Source organism: Melitaea cinxia, chromosome 23, assembly GCF_905220565.1.
Source record: "Melitaea cinxia chromosome 23, ilMelCinx1.1, whole genome shotgun sequence".
Classification (NCBI taxonomy): domain Eukaryota; kingdom Metazoa; phylum Arthropoda; class Insecta; order Lepidoptera; family Nymphalidae; genus Melitaea; species Melitaea cinxia.
Window position 1 is genome coordinate 12512631 of NC_059416.1, and position 6864 is coordinate 12519494.

Here is a 6864-nt window from a genome sequence, read left to right on the forward strand (position 1 = left end):
AGGGCTAGCCCATCATATATTTGTTTGAAGAGTGTTAACTGAAACAAAATTTTTATTATTAATATTGGTCTATCAAATTAAATCAAATCAAAATAACTTATTCAAATAGGCTTCAAAACCATTATTATTATTATTAAAAGTGGAGCTAACACCGATTCGGAATCTAGATTCAGCAGAGAAGAATCTGCAAGAAACTCCGCAACTGTGCTTTAGTACAAATAGATTATTTTTACGGCAAAATACAAGCTCCCTATTCAATGTATATAAAAAAATACATATTACATAAAATCAGAAACAATAACCAATTATCTCGGAAAATGTTTTATAAAATCAACTACATTCATTAACATCGCATCGTATTGAGATCAGAAAAAATCTATACAAGATGCTATTTCTCATATAACCGTGACAAAGAGTGTTTGTCTTATCGTGGTCCCATGCTTAGATACCGCTAACGGGATGTTACCAGCCTTTGAGGTTTTTTTTATCAGAGAGTAACTATGTAGATGGTATCAATAAATATCTTACAAGCACGTAACAATGAGATCTGTATCAGATAGAATACTAGAACTACTAAAAACTAAAAGTAATTATCTATAATTAATTTAATTAATGTTACAGTGATTTTAATTTATTAGTGAATTTTTAAATTTATTTTTTAATTTTAATTTATTTTTTTACCTGTGAAGCTTCATGATTCGAAATAAATTATTTTTATTTGTATATATTTTGTTTTAATTTTGTTCCTATTTGATTTTATACATTTGTTTTCATATAACACCTATTTTTCCTACATGACAGTCCTAAGAGAGCAAAGTTTTTTTTTCTTTATTTAAGGAGTTTTAGTCGGTTCTGAAAGAAGATACGCCAAAATTAAATTACAACCTCTAAGTTCCTTAAAGTTTTGGGTTGATTGCAGCATTTCATTTCTGATATCTTAATTTCGGACATATTCCACCATAATGTAAACTGTATCTTTGATAACGCCGCATTCAGCACACAACGGAGATGATACCTTGCTATTTATTTATTCTTTATTGCACACCACAACTATATTTTACACATTAAACATATTTTATGACAGTTACAGACGGCGTACAATGGGCGGACCATGGCTATTAAGCCATTTCTTCCAGACAACCCAAGTAAGGAAAGATAACTTTATTATTAGCTTGAGACAGGGTATGTAGTGCAGTTATATGATAAACTTACATGCAAAATTATATATATATATATATATATATATATATATATATATATATATATATATATAATGCTTATACTATACTTATACAAAATATTATTTAAATGCATACATATATACATAATATACACTTCAAGCAAACCTTATTAAGTGGAATGTGACCGGAGCGGAGTCTAAATGCTGCTACTAACTTATATCTACTCAGCTTATACTTATCACACCATGGTATCCTCCAGAGATCATTCTGCATGGTCACTGACAGTTCACTGAGGTAGGGCACAGCAAGAATTTCCTGCTCAAAATATGGAGCAGCCCGACTGGGGTAGTACCTCGACCTTACAGAAGATCACAGCAAAATAATACTGTTTTCAAGCAGTATTGTGTTCCTGTTGGTGAGTAAGGTGACCAGAGCTCCTGGGGGGATTGGGGATTGAGTCGGCAACGCGCTTGCGATGCTTTTGGTGTTGCAGACGTCTATAAGCTACGGTAATCGCTTACCATCAGGTGAGCCGTACGCTTGTTTGCCGACCTACTGACATAAAAAAAAAATGGTTCTACGAGTATACCATTGGGCCTTCTCCACTGATCACTCACCAAATTAAATCTACTTGCATATAAGAGAAGATACCGCAATGATGCAGGCTTGTTAAATTTAGTAATGTAATATGAAGTTAAATTATTAAACAGCTACATAACTGTACAAGTCAACCAGTGATCAACTAATAATAAGCGTTATAATTTTCTAACAACTAACATACCGCTAACGACACCTAACGGGCACAACTTGACTGTTAGACTGTACTCATTATCATAATAATGTTAGCAGGACAAAAGATCTAAAGTATCACATGATTGAACAGTTTGTCATCTTCGGTAAAATGATATAAATTTTATATATTTATTATTGTTACTATTGAGGCAGGAAATAATCTTATGATACCGTTATGAATTTTTGTATTTCGTAGGTATAAGTGTATATCGGTCGACCAGAGATGCAAAAATCAAAAATGTATTCAGATAGATTCAGATTAACTATACTCGAAAATCACCTGTGTTTTTTGTGCAAATTAAATTGAAATTTTCTGAATATTATCTTTAAATACAGCTATAATCTAATTAAATTTTGAAACATTAAGCAACGAACTACGAATTTATAGGCAAGCATAAAGGCTGCAGGGCGATCGTTGGTTACTTATTTGATTTAGGAATCGCAATTTCAACGAAAAAATACACGTAATATCTCAATGTAGCCCCCCCTTGTGATATTATATACCGATATTATTATTTACGGCCCCCTCCCCTTCCTTAGTGTTTCGGGTGCTTAATGGATGACCCCTATCTACTTCTAACGTTGTTCAAAATGTTGTACTATTACGAAAAAGTAGAAGATAAACTACGTCAGTACACGATGTTAGGATGCACTCTAAGTCTGTCTTACCAAAACATGAAAGTCTCTGAAAGACACCTACGCCTTAATATTGCTTGAGGTCAATAACTACATATTGGCCTATCGCGTACTTACTCATTACTCTATTGCCCAAGGATAAGGAAAGTACGTTGTTAGTACTTAATCTACTTTCTTTCATTAAGTTAGTAAATGTATATTATATGTGAAATCGATAACAGATACAGAAAGGCGTTGCGTTTTATTTAATTAAAAGGTTGATAATTTATTTATTGTAAATATAATAATTGTTTAAAAATAAATATAATAATTAAATTTTAAATTTTACGAATAAATAATACCTGAATAATTTGATGTCTGCTTCCGCCATCTTTTATGGGATTTACATTACATTCAGCAAAGTATATGATGGGATCCCAGAGAAATCGAGGGAAACTCTCGAAAATCCGCATAACCTTTTACTAGGTGTACCGATTTTGATGATTTTTAATTTAATCGAAAGACGATGTTCATCGTGTTGTCAAATTAAAATTTCATCGAGATCTGATTACAACTTTTGGAGTAATCTTTGATAATGTATTTACTTGACTAATTTTTCGTCTACCTACGTTGTACTTGTCGATTTAATTGAAGTCGGTTTTTTTTTCGTTTGCCAGCAAACACACTTATGTTACCTACACTTTAGAAGTTTCTTAACAAAAAAAAAGTTATAAAAAATACACAGAATTTTTGAATTGTGAGCTTTTAGGAAACCTAACGATTATAACAACATTACGCAACGCAAGACAAAATAAAATATATTGGAGTGATCCAATTATTATCTTTATTAATGGCTGATTTTTACCACAATTGTCGATTATGTGAATTAAACAATCCACTATGTAATAGCCTGAATGTGTCTTATCGAATTATACAACTACTTCATTACAATCGCAGGTGTTGCGTTGCATTGTAAAAACGATCTACGGTCTTAAGTGTCTTTGAAACTGATATCATTGAGTTATGATTGTTCTAGAATAGAACATTGACACTAGAAATGTAAAATTTGAAATCTTGGTGTTATAGTTACAATATGTAGACATTTGTTACAAAATTCTTTAATGGGAAACGTGTGTTAGGACTCGCGCGCAAACTAAGTATACATACACACACCCATACATACATAACCACAGACACACACGCACGCAGCTTTACATATTTTTTCACAGTTGATCTCATTCTTTTAATTAAATAAATTACATTAAAATGGTTAAAAGAAAGTATAAAAAAATTAATTTGATACTAAAAAGTACTCGAACGATTTGCATAATGAAATTGTACATAATTATGAGCATCATATTTTGTTCATTTATTTCTCGTTAAGTGTCATGAGTCAAGGTATGTGACGATGGTATTACGACTGATATCGTAATAATATAAGAAGCAAATTAACATACGTTTTATTGCATATATACGATCTCCTTTCTTAAATATTAATGAAATTAAACGAGACAAAATCATCATCAATCAATCATTACAGCCTATACAGTCCACTGCTGGACATAGGCCTCCACAAGTTTACGCCAAAAATAACGTGAACTCATGTGTTTTGCCCATAGTCACCACGCTGGGCAGGCGGGTTGGTGACCGCAGTACTAGCTTTGTCGCACCGAAGACGCTGCTGCCCGTCTTCGGCCTGTGTATTTCAAAGCCAGCAGTTGGATGGTTATCCCGCCATCGGTCGGCTTCTTAAGTTCCAAGGTGGTTGTGGAACCTTGTTATCCCTTAGTCGCCTCTTACGACACCCACGGGAAGAGAGGGGGTGACTAAATTCTTTAGTGCCGTAGCCACACAGCACAACAACGTGACAAAAAACTTACCAAAATTAAATTTTAATAATCAGATATGTAAAGTCAAAATATGTATTACAAAAAATTAATTCTGAGAAATTAACAATTTCAAATTTCAAATAAACATCATTCATCTAATTTTAAACTAATTTTATATTGAAACACATTTTATTTGAAGAGTGACTGCGGAGTTTTGATTTTAATTCTGTATGCTATAATTATTTGAAAGTCTTATGATTGTTATGATACAGATAATAGAAAACAAAGGAATATATCTCTAATATCGATTACGTGATTTAATCTAAAAAGAAATTAAAGGCGTTATCACATAATTATTTATGTACTTCAAATAATAACCCATTTAATCATTTTACAATCATTAAGATGCAGGTGAAAGGTTTTCTTGCGTAACATGTTATGAGACGCTTAAGTATGTTTTTATGATGTTCAATCTTATAATTTTAATGAAATAAAATATAAATTTTAACCTGTCATTTTTTGTAACGACAGGTTGGCTTTTTGTATGTCCCAAGATGTAAGCGATTTATATAATAAATTATACAATTTTTATAAATATTTATAAACTTATTTAAAATCCAATATAACATTTCATTTATTAATAACATCTACGTTAATTGTATTTCAAAATATAATTGAAACTTAAGCACCTAAATTCTTAGCGAAATTAATTTTGTTGTTTAATTTTTTTATGGTTTAACAATTGCATGTATTCTAAACATTTCTGAATATCATATCAAAAATTGACCGCTCCAGTGGGGATCGAACCCGCGTCTCCGACTGACCGTGTCGGCGCTCTAGCCAATTAAGCTATGGAACGATGTACCCGTTAGATCGAAATTTTTGATAAGATGATTTTTATATTCGGTTTAAGCGATTTTTGCATGTATCTTTTATTACCCGACTGCCAAGGAAGGGTTATGTTTTTTTACAATAAGGAATCGAAGAAAAGGATAAGGAAGGAATTACAGAATAATACAATTGTATATCATAAATATGATCCAGATGGGCTTATAGCACATAAGCAATCTAGATGAGCTATGAATATCTTACCAAAATATTTATTTTTTCGTAAAAATATTGGCTTTTTAATGTAAATTTTGTTTTGACAATAAACGAACATAAAAAACAATTAACCAATTCGTTACAGTCGCATTAAAGTTATGCGCGTATATACATTTAAGCGATTTATTCTTATATGTATATTCTGTTATATTTTATTCTATAACCATCTAAGTTGGGACAATAGAACCGTTTCTATCAGTACGAGTTGAAGAAACGAATGATGTTCGTTTTGTCCGTCGAAGATTCTCAGTTTTTGTGATAACCGTAATTGCGTCCGCGCTCACGTAACTATTCTAATATAATACTTTGGATCAAATCATAATAAAATTATTTTGTATTCCTTTAATATCTATTTCATCTAGGTTTACTACGTGACGAATTTTATTATTGATTTTTCGGTAAATTGTAAAGAAAGCGTAAACTTTTATAGGTCATGTCATATTTATAGTCATAACGTTTTATATACCATGGATGCTTGTCGTTGTCTGGGCGTTTGTGCTTATATTTGAGTATGTTCTTGGACTTTCAACACCGAATACAAATTCTAGGTACCTACTGTAACTGTTAAGTTCGAGTGATTAATTTACAATTCATTTATAATTGATTAAAATCGTCAAAGTATCGAAAAGTGTACCTCTAGTAATTACTTAGTCTGAAAAGTGTACCTCTAGTATATTGTTGATTACTTAGCCTTTACTGGTTATTTTTAAGCCTTAGCCAAACTTCTACATAAGTTAAGAACAATTTTCAACCAATGTTTGTTAAACCCAGTTTGTAATCGTCTTGTAAAACAAATAAAACTGTTCTTATTCATAACCGCCGAATCATTGTAGTTCTTGTCTTGTACGCAACACTAGACTAGTCTCTGTCGATCTGAAGTCATAGGTAATAAATCGCCTGTTGCGTGGATGTATGATATTTGATAAAATGGGCATTTTAGAGCCAGTTTATAATTTAAAAAAAAAAAAAAACAAAACAAAATGAAATTATCCAGTTTATACTTAAAGAAAATAGTGAGTTGTCGCTGTTACTTAGCTCAGCGACGAGCCTTGATTATTAAGTCATACTTAACGTCAAACATTGGAATGTAATAAATGTAAGTAGATTCAAAACTTTGTGGTCTGGTTCTGGGTGTTTTTATGTATTTGTAAAAAATATGTAGCTATATCAGCGGTTACCTGTAATACAGGTATTAAGTTGCCTACCTTAGGAACAGACGACAGTGTGTATATTATAGATGTACATATAAATACAGATATTAATATGAAAGGAAGTCGGAACACTTGTAATGCTGGTTCACTCGCCATAATTTCACCGCTCTCTATTCATTTTTGACTCAAACT